This window comes from Mustela lutreola, chromosome 11 (genome assembly GCF_030435805.1).
Source record: "Mustela lutreola isolate mMusLut2 chromosome 11, mMusLut2.pri, whole genome shotgun sequence".
NCBI lineage: Eukaryota > Metazoa > Chordata > Mammalia > Carnivora > Mustelidae > Mustela > Mustela lutreola.
The window spans coordinates 82,730,112-82,750,851 of record NC_081300.1 but is presented as its reverse complement, the minus strand read 5'-3'; the positions used below and the strand labels follow the sequence as shown (position 1 = coordinate 82,750,851).

General features: G+C 36.3%; 2 long non-coding RNA genes across 5 annotated transcripts in view; one reads left to right on the top strand and one right to left on the bottom strand.

The window, feature by feature from the left end:
• The window catches only part of LOC131811095 (uncharacterized), a 32,298-nt gene extending 26,560 nt beyond the window's left edge, over nucleotides 1-5,738 (bottom strand). For 2 of the 3 annotated variants that reach the window (XR_009345803.1, XR_009345801.1), the window contains exon 1: nucleotides 5,659-5,738. This is a non-coding gene — a long non-coding RNA (uncharacterized LOC131811095). The remainder of the gene's footprint in view (nucleotides 1-5,658) is intronic. The other variant, XR_009345802.1, reaches the window with a different exon arrangement.
• LOC131811094 (uncharacterized) overlaps nucleotides 1-9,830 on the top strand; it is a 37,179-nt gene extending 27,349 nt beyond the window's left edge. For both annotated transcript variants that reach the window (XR_009345800.1, XR_009345799.1), the window contains exons 2-3: nucleotides 5,715-5,849; nucleotides 7,093-9,830. This is a non-coding gene — a long non-coding RNA (uncharacterized LOC131811094). The remainder of the gene's footprint in view (nucleotides 1-5,714; nucleotides 5,850-7,092) is intronic.
• The last annotated feature ends 10,910 nt before the right edge of the window (nucleotides 9,831-20,740 follow it).

Below are 20,740 nucleotides of genomic sequence, written 5' to 3'. Positions count from 1 at the left end.
TTTCACATTTCAGTGTTTTAAGAAAGACTTGGTATGTAATTCAAAATGATTTCAAATGGTAGTGATAATAATATTAATAATGGATACCATTTTTTAGCATTTACTAATTTCCAGACTAATTTCCATTACTAATTTCTAATTGCTAAGTGTTCTATATGAATTACCTTATTTAATGCAGCAGTACTAAGAGGTAAGGTAACTCTATTCATTTTAGACAGATCACATAGATCTGGGATCTCAATCATGTTTTAGGACATGAGAGCTGTCAGCCTCTGGTAATAAATTAGAGTTCAACTCAAAGGTTACTCTCTTAGAGAGGTGTTCCCTAGCCACCATATACAAATACCATCTCTGCCATTATCACAGCCTCTTTTCTTTTGGCACATGGTAGATGCAATTTGCCTACATTACCCAGTAAAATATGACCAAATTTGCTCTTTATCATTTTTGTGTGGGAATGAACTAGTGTGTGGTTTGCTTAATCCTCATTGCCTTGGTTCAGTATCCATCAGCTCCTGAAGTGAGAAGACATAAATCAGAACCCCTAACAAATGTGACACATAAAATTTTATTATACTACTATGGTGTTGGAGATTCTTTTTAAAATAACAGAGGCTGATTGTACTCCATTAATTCATGTATTCATTCAACAAACATTTTTGATCACCTGCTTTGTACTAGGAACTGTTTTAGGCACTAGGAACATTACAGTGAGGAAAAAAAACCCATGTTTTTTAAGTTAGTTTTCAGGAAAAGAAACAGCTAATAAAGAAAAACAAACAAAAATATTTTTAAAAAATCATTAATGGTGATAAAGTGCTATGGGAAAAAGCATGAAATTATAATAGGAAGTGATGGGGATTAAACTGGGTAGTCAGGGAGTGAGGGTATGATACAACTGATATTTGACCAAACCACTTAAAGATAAAAGGAAGCTTGGGAGTGCCTAAGTGGCTCACTGGATTAAGGCTCTGCCTTGGACTCAGGTCATGATCTCAGGGTCTTGGATTGAGCCCTGGCATTAGGCTCTCTGCTCAGCGGGGAGCCTGCCTCCCCATCTCTCTCTGCCTGCCTCTCTGCCTACTTGTGATCTCTCTCTCTGTCAAATTAATAAATAAAATATTTAAAGAAAAGATAAAAAGAAGCTTGGTGCATAGTTATTTCAAAAAGGACATTTTGGAGAAAAGTAACCCCCTATTGTCACTATGGAATAGTAAGTATGCTTAAGGTAGTGGAGGCAGCAAAAGAGGAAGTGCAAGATTTTATGGAAGATCCATAAAATTCCAGGAGGGCAGAGGAGGGACTTAACTGTAAACAATTCATGATTGTTGAACAAATAAAATCATAATCTCCATACTAACAAACTTCAAGGGTTCTATTTCATTCTGCCAGGAACCAAAAGAAAAACTCACAGTTGGACTCACCAGTTCTATTATCAAATGAATACTGATACCATGAATATGTATTTGCATTGGCTTGGTGGTTATATTCTCAGTGGCTCAAAATCTTAGTGAAAAAAAGTAGTGATATCTATAAAACAGTTTTTCTCTAATTGTAACTTAAGCACTGATAATAAAGCATTATGAGTAGAATGTTTTATTTGCCGGGATATGTATATTTCCAAACAGCTTCTGGAAAGTAGTTTTGTAAAAATTGTCCTAGAAGAAGAATGAGATTGTTGATAAGCATTTTGTACAAATAATCCATGACTATTCTGCAAAGTAACCAGCCACGCTTAGAGATATTTCCTTTTATGAATCTTAACTTGACATCTTTGTTTCAGTTATCTAATACTGGGTAATAGATCATACAAAAAACTTAGTGTACTATTAGCTCACAAAATGTGAATCACCAATTTGGACTGATTTCAACTGAGTTTCTTTATTTATTTATACAAGAGTTCTCAGAGGGAATGGTTCCTGATATTTCACATGCCCTCCTCTAGATGCTAGATTGGTCCTTTTTACATTATAGAAGCATTCGGATGTTGCTGATGAGAAACAATTCTCCATGAATCCCTTACATTTCTATGTGGCTTGGCATTTATGGCCAGTTTAAAAATGTTTGTATAAGGAGATATAGCAAGACAATACTTGCTCTCAGAGGAGAAGTTCTTACATTCCAGAGTAATAAATATGTCTTCTTTGGAATAAAGTTTGGGCAAGGTTTTTTAGCAGCACATTATGAAATGCAAGGTTTCCTAAACTTAGGATTCCAAAAGTGGACATGAATTAGCTGTGTGCTCTGAATTCACCAAGGCCCATTTTGAATCACCCCTACAGAACTTGGGGGGACAAAAGAGATCAATGAGAGCAATGAAGTTCCAGTTGCCTGCTATACCAGAAGTTACAAACTTTGTAAAATCATTTGGTCTCATTGTATTCCTAATGACTAAATCTCTGTAAGTGGGATGAGTCCACCTAGCACCTGCTAACAACTTCTAGACTACTTGATTGCAAGGCTTCCCAAATACCCGACTTGAAAGTAAAACAGTGTCACTCTTGCCACATTCTGTTGCTCAAAGCATGTTCTAGGGCCATACCAGTTTCAAGTAGTGAGGAGCCAGACTCTATGTCTTGATGGGAGGGGTGACACACATTAGAAGAAATATTCACCATGTATATAACTGCTTTTTCATAATTTTCTCTCTTTGAATCTGTGTTACAAACTCATAATTACTTACATTTGTATTTTATTCTACTAATTCTCTTTGGCTCTGTCTATAAACTCTGCTGTGAGCAAATTCACTGAGATTTTTCAGCTTTTTCCTGAAGTGTGGCAAACACACAAAAATATTCATAAATCACAAATATAAACAGCTTGGTAATTTGCATGAATTAACAATAGCCTTGTCACTTGCACCTAGATCAAGAAAAACATATTACCAGCATTTTCAAAAATCTCCCTTGTGCCACTACCTATCACTATGTACTCCTAAAGGAAAAAGAATAATTTTGCTTGTTTTTGAACTTTACATAAATGGATTCATAAGTATGTATTTTTTTGTGTGCACTTTCTGACTTTGTTCCAAATTATGTTTGTGAGGATCATATATGTTGTGATTCAAATCTACATTTTCTGAATTCAATGCCATTATATTAGAAAGTACTTTCTAAAAGTTAATTTTGCTACAAATGCATATTTAATTTAAATTTAAAATATACTAATAATTTATATCAAATAAGAACCCACACTTGTAATTGGAAAATATTTATAACTAAATATTTCAAAGTTATTGCTCCTCAAAACTTATGAGATGATGCTAAATTATTTTTATATGGGAATTTAAATGTTCTTAAATATAGGAAAAGAAAAATAGCAAATTAACTAGCTAGGACTCTAACTTGGTACTTAACTGTTAATAAAATAACTCAAAAAACATAAAAAGGAAATAAGAAAAATTAGACTAGAAATAAACAAAATAGACAGACATATAATTGTGAAGATTGTCAGAAACAAGTTTTTTTCTTCAAAGACTAGTATTCAGAGAATATCTATCAAGATTAATGAAAAAATAATTGATTACAAAAATGTCCCCTATTCTACTTACAGCTATTTCTTTGATAATATAACATTGTAGTTTTCATAGAGTTGGATCTTTTCTGAATCGCTGAAGTTGGGCTTGTTTCATGATTTGCTATGGTCAAGAGAGTATGGAACAAGTGACAATATTCCATTTCCAAACTAGGCCTCCAGAGATCTTGAGTGTTTGTGTGCTTTTTCTAGCTTCTCTGACTTCACTTTGAGAACAAGTAAATGATAGCTAATCTGGTAGAGAATAGGGAACCACCTGGAGGATAACTGAGGCATCTTCATTGAAGCCCCAACCAAATGAGAGATTATGGCCAAGAAAACAAAACAAAGCAAAACAAAACAAAATAAAACAAAACACAGCACTTAGTAATTTAATTAGGTGAATGACTGCTAATCACAGAGGTACACATAGGTGACTCTCAGCCTTTGAGACCAGATGGTCTCCTAGTCAACCCATACCTGTGTGAGCTTAAAAGAAATAGCTTGAAATAGCTTATTGTTTTAAACATATGGGTTTTATGGTTGTTGGTTACAAAACATTACTGTATCTATCAACAAATAATCAGAGTCCATTATAATAATAAGTATTCTCAAAGCCTATGTTTGATAAACAACAAAAAAATCTCTCCTTAATTTAAATAATTATGTTGATATAAATACAATCAAGAAGAATTGCAGAAATAAAATAACTCATGAAAATACTTATTTTTAAAAAAGTAAGAGGAAGAGATGTTCAAGTTAATTCAGGTTAAGTTAAAAAAAAGTCGTGATATCTGTAGTTAACAGTTAAGAATATTAATAGAGATCTTCTATTGTATTTTAACTTAAAATCAGAAGTTCTGAGCAGTAGTAATGACACTTTTAGAATTTATTGCTGAGATACATAATTGTTACATATATGAAATATTTAACATCTCAAATAGCTAAAAGGAATTTAAGAAATGGTGTCCTCGTGGTGGAAAGTAGTCAAAGGCACCAAAACAACAAACAAACAACCTAAATGGTGTCATCATAGGTCTATCTAAACATGTAGTTAGTTTGCAGACAAAAATAACTTCACAGTCAAGAAACTAAATTAGATGCCAAAAAAATAGACAGGTAGAAATATAACTGTATTTACCATTAAAACCATATGGCATGAAAATATAAATGACAGCATCTATGTGTAGAATTTAAAAATAAATTTATAGGGGCGCCTGGGTGGCTCAATGGGTTAAGCCTCTGCCTTCAGCTCAGGTCATGATCCCAGGGTTCTGGGATGGAGCCCCACATCAGGCTCTCTGATCAGCAGGGAGCCTGCTTCCCCTCCTTCTCTCTCTGCCTGCCTCTCTGTCTACTTGTGATCTCTGTGTCAAATAAATAAATAAAATCTTAAAAAAATTAAAAATAAATAAAAATAAATTTACAAAACAGAACAACCTAGTAAGCAGAGTGTCAATGATAACATATAAACAAAAGAAAGATTAGATTCAAAGATTAACATAGCAGCAATGGCCACGGTTGCCAAACTGTGGAAAGAACCAAGATGCCCTTCAACGGATGAATGGATAAGGAAGATGTGGTCCATATACACTATGGTGTATTATGCCTCCATCAGAAAGGAGGAATACCCAACTTTTGTAGCAACATGATAGGACTGGAAGAGATTATGCTGAGTGAAATAAGTCAAGCAGAGAGCATCAATTATCATATGGTTTCACTTATTGGTGGAGCATAACAAATAGCGTGGAGGACATGGGGAGTTAGAGAGGAGAAGGGAGTTGGGGGAAATTGGAAGGGGAGGTGAACCATGAGAGACTATGGACTCTGAAAAACAATCTGAGGGTTTTGAAGGGGCAGGGGGTGGGAGGTCGGGGTACCAGGTGGTGGGTATTATAGAGGGCATGGATTGCATGGAGCATTGGGTGTGGTGCAAAAATAATGAATACTGTTATGCTGAAAATAAAAAAAAAAAATTTAAAAAAAAAAAGAATGGGCAGAAAACCTGAAAAAAAAATTAACATAGATTAACTAGTGCTCCTGTATAAAATAGGGATATTCTCATTCACAAATCGAGGGCAGGTTTTCTAAGATCAGGACAGAGCTTTTCTCCACTGGCCTTGACAAATTCTACTAAGAACTTACTTGCCAATCTCCAGTTTTTCTTCTATCTAATACAGACTATGGTTGCTTCTTTTCAGGTGAGCAGGAACAAAACTGAAAATGATAAAGATTGCTGTTGTTTTGGTTATATTCAAGGCAGTACATTCTTCAAAGTATGGTATTTCTGGGATTAAAAGTAAAGGTTGGATATATTTCAGGCAAAGATCAAGTAGGTATGTCTGGGTACTGAGCCTCACTACACAACTTTTTTCTTTATTTGTAAACTAGAGTATTTGGTGGGACCCTCGAAGTTTGTTATAAGCATCTATTAGAAAACGTATGTGAATAGGTTGGCACAATATTTAGCAAATAGTAAATAATGACAAACAGTTATTTATTACAAATCATTCCTGAAGGAGAAGCATTTCCAGGGATAGTGTATCTCATTCCGTATATGTTGCTTTTTTATAATCTTTTTAAAATTTTTCTTAAGATTCATTCATTTATTTTAGAGAGAGAGAAAGAGAGGGCATGAGTGGAGGGAGAGGAAAGAGAATCCCAAGCAGACTATGAGCTAAGTGCGGCGCCCAGCATGGGGCTTGATTTCATTACCCTGAGTTTATGACCTGAACTGAAACCAAGAGTCAGATGCTTAACCAATTGAGCCATCCAGTCACCCCATATAATTTTTTGTTTTAAAAGATGAGTTTTTCTTATCTTCATTTCTACCAGTGTTAGCAACATTCTTCTCCAAACCATTGTTTACTGTACAAAAATTACATTCTCTACTCCATCAAAAGAGAACTATATCAAGCCGTATTACTAGATTCATTTAATCAGCAAATACTTAGGGCACCTGGGTGGCTCAGTGGGTCAAGCCTCTGCCCTTGACTCAGGTCATGATCCCAGGACCCTGGGATTGAGGGCAATATCTGACTCTCTGCTCAGTGGGGAGCCTGCTTCCCCCTCTCTCTCTGCCTGCCTCTCTGCCTACTTGTGATTTCTGTGTGTGTGTGTCAAATAAATAAATGAAATATTTAAAGAAAAAAATCAGCAAATACTTATTGTGCATTTAATGGCTCATAGCACTCTATCAGAGATTACTCAGGTCCTATGGATCAAAATCATTAATTTTTCAGACTCTTTAATTTTTATCCACCCCATTATGATCCAGATGAGTAGCATAGCCATAATTTTATTCAAGACTGATCTAAGTTGCTACTTTTCTGTGTCTTCCTTACCCATTCTGGGCCCACATTATCCCCACTCATCTGAACTCTCATAGCAGCTTATCTATGCCACCATCATAACATATATCATTTGCTATGTGTGCAATGGTTTCTTAAAAATCCTGTTTAGTCCATTATTGAAAATATATGATGGAAGATTATGGAGAAAATATGGCCTCAGCACTTTAATAGTACAAGTTATGAAAAGAAAAAAATAAGAACAAAAGAAATCATTTTATTCCCTTAGGTAAGAAACTAATGGTGTGCTCAACACAGTAATGAGAAATGGATGGATACTGGGAAGTAATAACAGTCTCTGTCACCAGGGTGAGGATATTTTCTTGGACAACCAACAGAGGTAAGTAATAAAATACCACTAGGTGTCACTGGGGTAGGAGAAGAAATAAAGAAGTTTAAGGAGAAGTTAAGTTGAAGCCTTATCATAAGTGCATTATTTATGGAAAGATGCATAACAGCTTTTACAGAAAAGATAACATGACATCAACAGTTCCCGAGAAGAGCAAAGTAGAGAGGAAAAGGAATCTGGCTTCAGTAATTCTGCAAACAGCTGCTGAGATAAGTCAAGCCAGAAGAACTCCAGCTGCTGGTTCTGTGAGCAGTGCCAAAGGTTTCATACTCCAAGTATGTATCATAACTCCAGGAGAATACCAACATTTAAAATATGTAATGATGAGAAGCTGAAGTCAGAATTAAAAGAAAGAGAAAGATATTCTAGTCCTTTTAGAGACATTTACATTAAACTTGATATTCATTTCTAATATTTGTTGTGATTTTATAACTTGGGGCAAATTACTTAAAAATTACTGCTCCCTTAATTTGAATCTTTTATACAATGAGAAAAGGAATATAGGACCAGCATATTTTCTTTTAAAGATTTTATTTATTTATTTGATAGAGATCACAAGTAGGCAGAGAGGCAGGCAGAGAAAGAGAGGGAAGCAGGCTCTCCGCTGAACAGAGAGCCCGATGCGGGGCTCTATCCCAGGACCCTGAGATCATGACCTGAGCTGAAGGCAGAGGCTTTAACCCATTGAGCCACCCAGGCGCCCCAGGACCAGCCTATTTACAGGTTGTCTGTGAGTATAAGAGCAGGTATTCTATACAATATAAATTACTCTTCTAGAATTAATATTATCAATTTTGTTCATTATTTTATTATATATTTAGAAGAGAAGAATTAACTATTTTTGTTATTTTAATAAAGAAAGATTTCTTTTTGGAAAACAATTTATGTTTTGAATCACAAATATCATAATCTTAGAACTCACATAGTTGGAGCCATTTGGAATTCATCTCCTGCGCCATGGTTTTTTTCTTCCTTTTGGGAAGCTTGTTTCCTTAGCTATTGTTTAAATTTAAAAAAAAAAAAAAAAGGATTTTGGATGGAATAAGTTTGCCAGTTTAACAAAATAGCATTTTTATGCAATATATCAGTAAATTCCTCTATGAAGGAGGCCTTCCTACCAAGAATATGCATTCCATTTTCAAATAAGTTAGTGACACTTTCTTCAAAGCTTCTTTTCTAAGACTTACCCAAAGTTCAAAAGTCATCTTCTCCTTTATACCAACCTGCGATAAGCGAGGTATAACTACTCTGAAGTTGCTTTTGTGTTGTTGTTGTTTTTACTCATAAAGGACCAGACTGTAGCCTTGGGTCCTTGGGTGCTTTGTGTTGCCAGGTTTGTCCATTATGTGTCAATATCAACATGGTAAGACCATGTTCTTACACTCTATTATGTGCTACACATGTGTTGGGTAAGACGACCTGATGATTTCATCCCCTCATTTGACAGAAAGAAGAAATAGAGAGTTTTCATGAATTACTCAGCAACAAAAAGTACGGTGGTGACATACTTACACAAATTATCATTTATTTTAATGAGGAGCTACTTTAAAGACTCCCTCAAAACTACTCCCGAGTTATGTTTTTAAGAAAGAACCAAAAATGCAATCTTGTCATTTTCCTTCTTAAATACTCAAAAAATCTTGGACCTACAGAATCTAACTTCAATTCATCTACCAAACTATATCTACATCATTCATTCATTCATGCATTCATGCATTTATTCATTCATTCAATATACATTTATTGAGAAGCAGGAGGCATTGAGATAGGTGACAGGAATAGAGTAAATGATACAGAAACATTTCCTGTTTTCAGGTCAGTTAAAATTTAGTAGATGATAAAGACCTTATGCAGATCACAACTATGTAATCACATAGGCTGATTAGCTGATTAGCTGATCTTCCAGCTTTTTCCTACACACACCCTCAGCACCAGCTGTACAAGTCTTCCCACACAGTCCTCCATCTTTCCCATGCTTGCCCATTTGTGTCATATGGCTTTGCATTTGGTGCGTTGTGTTTTTCCTGTCTTGAATATCTAGTTCTCTTCTGGCAAACTCCTTCTCATTCATACTACTCAATTATTACCTTTCTGGAAGCTTCTCTACAAGAGCGAATTGTTTGTTCTGAGGCCTCAGGGCAATACATATCTTGGGTATTGTGTTACTTTGCAGCCACCTTTTAATAAGAGTGTTCTGTTCACTGCTTAAGAGCAAAGTTCTAACCTGCATGGGTTTGAGTCTTGTCTGTGCTTTTTTCACTATGCCCATGAATAAATCATTTAACTTCTCTGATGATCAGTTTCTTTATGGTTAAAATGTGGTTATAATAGCATTTACCTCTGCATGTTGGAACAAAGGAATAAGTTAGTACCTGTAACATATTTCTACAGAGCTTAGAAAATATTAAATGCTTCATTAATATAAGTTTTTTATATTATTATCAGGCTTAATTTCCTGAATGACAGTAGTTTTCCATAAATGCATGTTGAAAATTTGAAAATATAACTTTGTCTACTGAACTTTAAATAGATTAAAAAAAAAACAACTAGAAACTAAAATTATGTCTAGGACTACCTACTCAAATATAAACAAGTATCCAATAAAAATCAACATTATTTTAATAGACTGGCTTTATAATTCTAACCATAATCAGTGATGAAAAATGCTACAGATAATTCATTTTTTTAAAAGATTTTATTTATTTATTTGACAGAGAGAGATCATGAGTAGGCAGAGAGGCAGGCAGAGAGAGAGAGAGGAGGAAGCAGGCTCCTGCTGAGCAGAGAGCCCGATGCGGGACTCGATCCCAGGACCCCGAGATCATGACCTGAGCCGAAGGCAGCGGCTTAACCCACTGAGCCACCCAGGCGCCCCTAATTCATTTTTTATATTGCATTCATTTGTCTTAAGTTGACTTGGGTATTTTTAATAAGGTGTCGTTTTACGGTTTGTTTCAAATTACTTTTCCTTCACTATTTGGTTAGGGGGTCTAATGAAGCAGACAACAGTGTTTCAGTTTTTTTTTCTCTTCCTCAAGGGATAATTCATCCATTGTGGTACAAACAAACAATTGTAGTATAGCTTTAAATAACACCAAAAATTTTACCCAAAGGAAAAACAATGTGCAAATGAATTTAAGAAATTACCATCCTACTCAAATACTACTACATGTACACCAAGATTAAATACATAAATTCATAAAAGGAAGAAAAAAATGATGTTGCTATTCCAAAAATGTGTATTTCTGTTCTGGTGGTCAAACAAAACAAAATAGCAAGGATGCATCTACACTAATGACACAGTATTTCATTCTGGAGGGCAGTGGGAACCTTAGGAAAGAAATTATTGTAGATTGCAATGTCACTGGTCATGTACAATGTTTCTGGCCTCCTGACGAACAATTTGCACATTTGGCTGGAAATTACCACCCCCACCTTGCACATTCTTCAACATCTAATATCAGATTTCAAAGTCACATATTTATGGATCATATTGTTTAGATTCTGAATCACTGAGGTATGGATCTGAAAGAGATACAACACTGCTAGGCTTTATAGTAATCTTTGCATTGCTATATGAAACAAAAATGAAAAAAAAAATAAAGAATTTAAATAATTTTGCTGCAAGTCGGATAAATAATATTTGAAATAATCCATTTTATTTATTTATTTATTTATTTTTAAAGATTTTGTTTTTATTTATTTGACAGACAGAGATCACAAGTAGGCAGAGAGGCAGGCCAAGATATAGAGTGGGGAAGCAGGCTCCCTGCTGAGCAGATAGCCCGATGCAGGGCTGGATCCCAGGATCCTGAGATCATGACCTGAAACAAGGGCAGAGACTTAACCCACTGAGCCATCCAGGTGCCCCTAAAATAATCCAGTCATTTATAAACTCAAAAGCAGCGTCAGATAAGTGATAGAATAATGTATTGTGATAGCTTCATCAACATCTTCAAAAAAGAAATGAAGACTTGAAGGCTGAAGTAAAGCAATAATTAACAATGAAGCAAAAAAAACCTTTTGAGATTATATTTATAGGAAATGATGAAATATAATATAAGACATGCCAATCAATATTAAGAATCCTTTGGGTGGTTGGGGTGGGTGGCCTGGGTGTCTCAGTCATTAAGTGTCTGCCTTTGGCTCAGGTCATGATCCCAAGGTCCTGGAATCAAGCCCTGCATTGGGCTCCTGCTCCTCAGGAAGCCTGCTCCTCCCTTTCCCGCTCCCCGTGCTTGTGTTCCTCTCTTGCTGTGTCTCTTTCAAATAAATAAAATCTTAAAAAAAAAAAAAAAAGAATCATTTGGTAAGATTTTAGGAAATTATAAGCAGCTTAACATACATGATGGTTACATGACACCATTTTTTTTTCTTTTCAAGAGTTAACAATCATCAGCCTCAGGACCTCAGCAAAAAATCTATCATATCTCATTCTCTGATGCCTAAGGCTGATGGTCCACTGCCCCTTATACTGACATCCGCACTGAGGCTCTACCTTCCACCTACTAGGTGAAGTCAGAGTAAAAATAATACCAATTACTACAATGCAGACAAGATCCATCTTCATTTGTTCAGTATTCACTTGGCAGATGCAGTTCTAATCAACATTATCATAATGTATTATTTCGGCCTCAGTACCAGCATATCCATCTTAGCAGAATCACCTTTTTGTATATTCTGCATGGCTTAAACACCAGAAATTTATTTTCTCACCATTCTGGAACCTAGAAGTCCAAGATCAGAATGCCAGAGCATCAAGTTCTGGTGAGAACACTCCTTCTGGCTTCCAAAGGGTCACTTTTTTTTCTGTGTCCTCGCGGGTTTGAGAGAGCTAAGGAGCACACTCTCTGGCATCTCTTTCTCTAAGGATATTAGTCTCATCATGAGGGCCTCATTCTTGTGACCTCCTCTCAACCAAAATACTGTCCAAAGGCCATAGCCCCAAATACTATCATAATTGCAATTAAGGCTTCAAACTAATTTGAGGTTTTATATTAGTCCATAACATAATCCTTAATTTTCAGGTTTGTTGTTTTCCTTTCTTACTCTTTAGTGTTTCAACAACAACAACAACAAATTACACCATTACATTTTCATATATCAGCTGTGTATGACCAAAGAGATCATTAGAGATTTAGAAAGTCAAGGTTCTTACCCAGTAAACTTTACCAACAATATCAAAAGTACAACAACCTGTGAATATTGATAAGGCAGAGGGAGGTATAAGACCACAAATGCAGAAACCCAGGTAATTTCTTGAGACATTGGGGTATTCTCTGGGCCCCAATCAACATAGAAGAAAGCTAAGCTCTAGTTATGACCATATCAGTTGTACAGATGAGAGTGGTTTGGGTCATGAATTATCTTCATTTATATTCTAATAAGTGTATTACTTAGAGAACATTTTCCACATAAAACCATAGGTAAATTCAACCAGTAAAACTTGAGAACCCTTGAGCATTGTGTGTAGTTAATTGAGTCAAGTTGAAAAATGTAACATGATCATCCATTTTTAAGTGTTTTGTACGTCTCAGTGTAACAGAAATTTGCTTTCTCATAGTGTTTCTAGCAAATTTATTTTTCCACATAAATCCATAGATTTGTTGTTTGGTTACAGTAAGTCAGATGTTGGCATTTTTTTTCTATAAAGCGCCAGAGAGTATTTTAGACTTTGTGGGCCACATATAGTCTCCATTAATCTTTGTATTTTATTTTTACAACATGTAAAAAAGTTAAAAACATTCTTAACTCATAGGTCTTAGTTTGCTGACCACTACATAAGCAATTGTAGACAGATCAAATATATCCTACTAAAACTATGTCATAGATAAGGATTCTTCTGCAATTAAATACCATTTAGTTCATTTTCTCAGTATGTTGTGTACGTGTGTGTGTGTATTTTTTTTCCCTGTATGTTAAGATGTTTTGACATCTTAAAAAACTTTCTGGCTGGAGGAGACCTTCCCTTCTGATTTAGCCTATTCTTAGAGCTAGCAAGGAACTCAACCTGGAGAACACCTTTGATGTGAAACTAATCAGTTCAGATTCAAACCTCCTTTATCTGGTGTATATACCAAGGAAGCAAAATCCTTCCGCATTAATCATCCCAAGACCAACTACTAGGCACCCACAGAGGGGTACCACCCCTATCGCCTAAAACCAGCTGAAATTATTCCAAGTGTCCAACTATTTACCTTGCTTTGTTTTGTCTTTCATATAGAAACCCCACTGAAGGTCAAGATCTTTGTGCTCCCCTCATTCGTACTTCTGCTTCTTGACCAAAATCTGGTTTCCTCCTTTGACTTTATGTGGTGAGCCATGACTTTTGTGTCTATGGGAATTGTGAGTTATTATTAAACCTTTCTTTCAATAGTATCAAAATCTGTGTGTTCTCACTCAGTCATCTTTATAAATCAAGACCCAGGTACAGCACACTAGGAAGTCTGAGTTCAGCATGTTTACAAGGAGATTTGATGGTGTTACCTGCTGTCTTTCTCTCTAAGGAATGTCACCCAGTAAAGGAAGGGAATGGATTGAAATCTTGCTAAACATTTCCGTTGCAGTATAGTGTTCCACCCTTCATATATTTTCACGTGCATAGTACTAATAAGTATTTTAAAAATAAAATTGTAAATACAATGATTGTATTGTTTTGTTAGTAATTTTAGTTTGGTTCTTTTTCTCTTAGGTCTAATATTATATTTACTTCAGGTTTATTTTTTTAATTAAAAAAATGTTTTTATAAACACATAATGTATTGTATGCCCCAGGGTTGCAGGTCTGTGAATCACCAGGTTTACACACTTCACAGCACTAACCATAGCCCATACCACCCCCCCCCCCAATATCCATAACCCCACCACCCTCTCCCTACCACCCTCGCACCCCACAACCATCAGTTTGTGCTGTGAGATTAAGAGTCTCTTATGGTCTGTCTCCCTCCTGATCTCATCTTGTTTCATTTATTCTTTTCCTATCCCCCAAACCCCCCACATTGCATCTCCATTTCCTCATATCAGGGAGATCATATGATAGTTGTCTTTCTCTGATTGACTTATTTTGCTAAGCATAATACCCTCTAGTTCCATCCACATCATCACAAATGGCAAGATTTCATATCTTTTGATGGTTTCATAGTATTCCATTGACATCTAGGTCCTTTCCATAGTTTGGCCATTGTGGACATTGATACTATAAATAATCGGGTGCACGTGCCTCTTCGGATCGCTATGTTTGTATTTTTAGGGTAAATGCCCAGTAGTACAATTGCTGGGTCATAGGGTAGCTCTATTTTCAACTTTTTGAGGAGAGTCCATGCTGTCTCCTACAGTGACTGCACCAGCTTGCATTCCCACCAACAGTGTAGGAGGGATCCCCTTTCTCCGCATCCTTGCGAGCATCTGTCATTTCCTGACTTGTTCATTTTAGCCATTCTGACTGGTGTGAGGCAGTATCTCATTGTGGTTTTGATTTTTATTTCCCTGATACCAAGTGATGTGGAGCAATTTTTCATGTGTCTGTGGGCCATTTGGATGACTTCTTTGCAGAAATGTCTGTACATGTCTTCTGCCCATTTCTTGGATTGGATTATTTGTTCTTTGGATATTCAGTTTGCTAAGCTCTTTATAGATTTTGGATACTAGCCCTTTATCTGATATGCCGTTTGCAAATATCTTCTCCCATTCTGTCCGTTGTCTTTTGGTTTTGTTAACTGTTTCCTTTGCTGTGCATAAGCTTATGACCTTGATGAAGTCCCAATAGTTCATTTTGCCCTTGCTTCCCTTGCCTTTGGCAATGATCCTAGGAAGAAGTTGCTGTGGCTGACGTCGAAGAGGTTGCTGCCTGTGTTCTCCTCAAGGATTTTGATGGATTCCTTTCTCATGTTGAGGTTCTTCATCCATTTTGAGTCTATTGTCACATGTTGTATAAGAGAATGGTCCAGTTTCATTTTTCTGCATGTGGCTGTCCAATTTTCCCAGCACCATTTATTGAAGAGGCTGTCTTTTTTCCATTGGACATTCTTTCCTGCTTTGTTGAAAATTAGTTGACAATAGAGTTGAGGATCTATTTCTGGGTTCTCTATTCTGTTTCATTGATCGATGTGTGTGTTTTTGTGCCAGTACCATGCTGTCTTCATGAGGACAGCTTTGTAATGGAGCTTGAAGTCCGGAATTGTGATGCCACCAACTTTGGCTTTCTTTTTCAATATTCCTCTGGCTATTTGAGGTCTTTTCTGGTTCCATATAAATTTTAGAGTTATTTGTTCCACTTCTTTGACAAAAATGGATGGGATTTTGATAGGGATTGCCTTAAATGTGTAGATTGCTTTAGGCAGCATAAATATTTTCACAATATATGTTCTTCCAATCCAAGAGCATGGAATGCTTTCCATTTCTTTTTGTTTTCCTCAATTTCTTTCATGAGTACATTATAGTTTTCTGAGTATAGACTCTTTGCCTCTTTGTTTAGGTTTATTCCTAGGTATCTTATGGTTTTGGGTGCAATTGTAAATGGGATTGACTCCTTAATTTCTCTTTCTTGTGTCTTGCTGTTGGTGTAAAGAAATGCAACTGATTTCTGTGCATTGATTTTACATCCTGACACTTTACTGAATTCCTGTGCAAGTTCTAGCAGTTTTGGAGTGGAGTCTTTTAGGTTTTCCACATACAGTATCATATCATCTGCGAAGAGTGGTAGTTTGACTTCTTTGCCAATTTGGATACCTTTAACTTATTTTTGTTGTCTGATTGCTGAGGCTAGGACTTCTCGTACTACGCTGAATAGCAATGGTGATAATGGACATCCCTGCTGTGTTCCTTATCTTAACGGAAAAGCTCTCGGTTTTTCTCCATTGGGAATGATATTCACAGTGGGTTTTTCATAGATGGCTTGGATAATATTGAGGTATGTACCCTCTATCTCTACACTTTGAAGAGTTTTGATAAGGAAGGGGTGCTGTACTTTGCCAAATGCTTTTTCATTTGAGAGAATCATATGGTTCTTGTTATTTCTTTATTAAAGTATTATTTCACATTGATTGATTTGTGGATGGTGAACCAACCTTGCAGCCCTGGAATAAATCCCACTTGGTTGTGGTGAATAATCCTTTTAATGTACTATTGGATTCTATTGGTTAGTATTTTGGTGAGAATTTTCGCATCTGTGTTCATCAAGGATATTGGTCTGTGATTCTCTTTTTTGTGGGATTCTTGTCTGGTTTTGGGATCAAGGTCATGCTGGCCTCATGAAATGAGTTTGGAAGTTTTCCTTCCATTTCTATTTTTTGGAATAGTTTCAGGAGAATAGGAATTAATTTTCTTTAAATGTTTGGTAGAATTCCCCAGGAAAACAGTCTGGCCCTAGACTTTTGTTTGGAGATTGTTGATGACTGGTTCAATCTCCTTACTAGTTATGGGTCTGTTCAGGTTTTCTATTTCTTCCTGGTTCAGTTGTGGTAGTTTATATGTCTCTAAGAATGCATCCATTTCTTCCATATTGTCAAATTTGTTTGCGTATGGTTGCTCATAGTATGTTCTTATAATTGTTTGTATTTCTTTGGTGTTGGTGGTGATCTCTCCTCTTTCATTCATGATTTTATTTATTTGAGTCCTTTCTATTTTATTTTTGATAAGTCTGGCCAGGGGTTTATCAGTCTTATTAATTCTTTCAAAGAACCAGCTCCTAGTTTCGTTGATTTGTTCTATTGTTATTTTTTTATTTTTAGTTTTTTGTTTGTTTATTTGTTTGTTTGTTTGTTTTTGGTTTCTATTTCATTGATTTCTTCTCTGATCTTTAGTATTCCTCTTCTACTACTGGGTTTAGGCTTTCTTTGTTGTTCTTTCTCCAACTCCTTTAGGTGTAGGGTTAGGTTGTTTTTTTGAGATCTTTCTTGTTTCTTGAGAAAGGCTTGTACCGCTATATATTTTCCTCTCAGGACTGCCTTTGCTGTGTCACACAGATTTTGAACAGTTGTATTTTCATTATCATTTGTTTCCATGATTTTTTTCAATTCTTCTTTGATTTCCTGGTTGACCCATTCATTCTTTAGAAGAATGCTGTTTAGTCTCCATGTATTTGGGTTCTTTCCAAATTTCCTCTTGTGACTAAGTTCTAGCTTCAGAGAATTGTGGTCTGAAAATATGCAGGGAATGATCCCAATCTTTTGATACTGGTTGAGATCTGATTTATGACCCAGGATGTGATCTATTCTGGAGAATGTTCCAAGTGCACTAGAGAAGAATATGTATTCTGTTGCCTTGGGACGGAATCTTCTGAACATATCTGTGATGTCCATCTGGTCCACTGTGTCATTTAAGGCCTTTATTTCCTTGTTGATCTTTTTCTTGGATAATCTGTCACTTTCAGTGAGGGGAGTGTTAAATTCTACTACTATTATTGTATTATGTTGACGTATTTCTTTGATTTTGTTATTAATTGGTTTATATAGTTGGCTGTTGACATGTTAGGGGCATAGATATTTAAAATAGTTAGATCTTCTTGTTGGACAGACCCTTTGAGTATGATATAGTGTCCTTCCTCATCTCTTATTATAGTCTTTGGCTTAAAATCTAATTGATATGCCATAAGGATTGCCACCCCAACTTTCTTTTGATGTCCATTAGCATGGTAAACTGTTTTCTACCCCCTCACTTTAAATCTGGAGGTGTCTTTGGATCTAAAATGAGTTTCTTTAGACAGAATATTGATGGGTTTTGGTTTTTTATCCATTCTGATACCCTGTGTCTTTTGATTGGGGCATTTAGCCCATTTACATTCAGGGTAACTATTAAAATATATTAATTTAGTGTCATTGTATTGCCTGTAAGGTGACTGTTACTGTATATTGTCTCTTCTCCTTTCTGATCTAGTACTTTTAGCTCTCCCTTTGCTTAGAGGACCCCTTTCAGTATTTCCTGTAGAGCTGGTTTGGTGTTTACAAATTGTTTTAGTTTTTGTTTGTCCTGGAAGCTTTTTCTCTCTCCTTCTATTTTCAATGATAACCTAGCTGTATATAGTAGTCTTGGCTGCATGTTTTTCTCTCTTATTGCTCTGAATATATCATGCCAGTTCTTTCTGGCCTGCCAGGTCCCTGTGGATAAGTCTGCTGCCAATATAATATTTTTACCATTGTATGTTATAGACTTATTTTCCCTAGCTGCTTTCAGGATTTTCACTTTGTTGCTAAGACTTGTTACTTTTACTATTATGTGACGGGGTGTGGACCTATTCTTATTGATTTTGAAGGGGGGGGTCTCTGCACCTCCTGGATTTTGGTGCTTGTTCCCTTTGCCATATTAGAGAAATTCTCTGCAATAATTCTCTCCAATATACCTTCTGCTTCTCTCTCTCTTTCTTCTTCTTCTGGAATCCCAATTATTCTAATGTTGATTTATCTTAGGGTATCACTTATCTCTTGAATTCTCCCCTCGTGGTCCAGTAGTTGTTTGTCTCTCTTTTGTTCAGTTTCTTTATTCTCTGTCATTTGGTCTTCTATATCACTAATTCTCTCTTCTGCCTCATTTATTCTAGCAGTAAGAGCCTCCATTTTTTTAGTGCACCTCATTAATAGCTTTTTTAAAATTTCAACTTGTTTAGATTTTAGTTCTTTTATTTCTCCAGGAAGGGCTTTTTTTTCTCCAGACAGGGTTCTCTAATATCTTCCATGTCTTTTTCGAGCTCAGCTAGTACCTTGAGAATTGTCATTCTGAACTCTAGATCCAACATATTACCAAAGTCCATATTAATTACTTCCCTAGCCTTTTGCACTGCCTCTTGTTCTTTTTCTTTTCTTTTCTTTTCTTTCTTTTTTGTGGTGAGTTTTTTTACCTTGTCATTTTACCCAGATAAGAATATATGAAGGAGTGAATAAAATACTAAAAGTGTGGCAAAGACCCCAGGAAAATGTGATTAACCAAATCAGAAGAGACCCAAATCTTGAGGGGAAGAAAGGGGATAAAAAGAAGTTCAGGGAAAAAAAAAAACCAAGAAAACTAAAATAAAAATATAAAAATGAGAATATATATCTTAGACTGGTGAATAGAACAGGGTCATCCACTTAATTTTTGGAATACTTTGGTTTCTTAGAAGACCCTACCTCCCAAAATTTTAAAGAATGAAAAACATATATAAGGGTAAACACAATGAAGGGATAGAATATGACTATAAGGATGAATTTTTTTCTTTTAATTTCTACAAAAGGAGTTGATAACTCCTTTTTTTGGCGGGGTGGTGGGGGCGGGGGGAATAATGTAAAAGAAAGTGGAAAGAATTTGCTCAGGCTGGAGACTAGAACGAAGCCCTGTGCTAGATTTAAGATGTATTTTGATCTATTAGAAGAAGTTGCACCCTCATTTTTTTAGAAGAAAAACTCTGTGTGTATACAAAAAATAAAGTTAGATACAGTGAAGAATAAAATATGACTATAATACTGAAGGTAGAAAAAGATTTTTTTTTAAATGGAAGGTATTGTTGAGGTAAACTAGTTCAAAACGTTAAAAGAGGGAAGGGTAAAAGTTAAAAAAAATTAACAGAAGAAAAAATAAAATTAAAAAAATTAATTAACTTTGTAAGACTAAAGTATCATGGGGAGAAAGCCCTGAATTCCATGCTTTGCTTTCTCCTTCTCTGGAATTCCTTTGTTCTCCTTGGTAAGTGAACTTGGTCTTGGCTGGATTTCTTGTTGATGTTCTTGGGGGAGGGGCTTGTTGTAGTGATTCTCAAGTGTCTTTGCCCAAGGCGGAGTTGCACCGCCCTTACCAGGGGTCAGGCTAATTAATCCACTCAGGTTCGCTTTTGGGAGCTTTTGTTCCCTGAATGCTTTCCGTAGAGCTCTGGAGAACGGGTTTAAACATGGTGGCCTCTTAGTCTCTGGCCCAAAGGATCCAAGAGCTCCGAGCCCCACTCCTCAGTGCGCCCTCCGAGAAAAGCGCTCAATCATTCCTGTCTTCCTAGCCCCTGGCCATACTCTGAGCTCATCCAGCCTGTGACCAAGCTTCCCTATCTCTGGCACACAGCCCCACCGGGAATCTCCAAACCCCGCAGATCCCTGAGCTCTTCCAAGGGGGTGCTCCCAAATCTTGTGGGGTCCCTGCTCACAGAGCAGTGGCCTGTGCCATGGATCACAATTTAGTGTGACCCTGAGTTGAGAATTCACTCCTGGGCTCTGTCTCTCTAGATGGCTTCCGTGTTCTAATACCTGAGAACTCTGCAATACTCAAACAGCCACGATCCTTCTGTGACCCCATGGGACCTGAGGCCACGCTGTCCGTGCATGGGATTAACCCCATCTTAGCCTCTGGAGCAATGTCCCTCAGTGGAGCAAACTTTTAAATGTTCTGATTTTGTGCTCCATTGTTCCAGCACTTGCCAGGAGCCAGTCCCTCCCCCTGCCATCTATCTTCCCATTGCTTTGGATTCACTTCTCTGCCAGTCCTACCTTTCAGAAAGTGGCTGATTTTCTGTTTCTAGAATTACTGCTCTTCTTCTCTTTGATCTCCTGTTGGATTTGTAGGTGTTTGGAATGGTT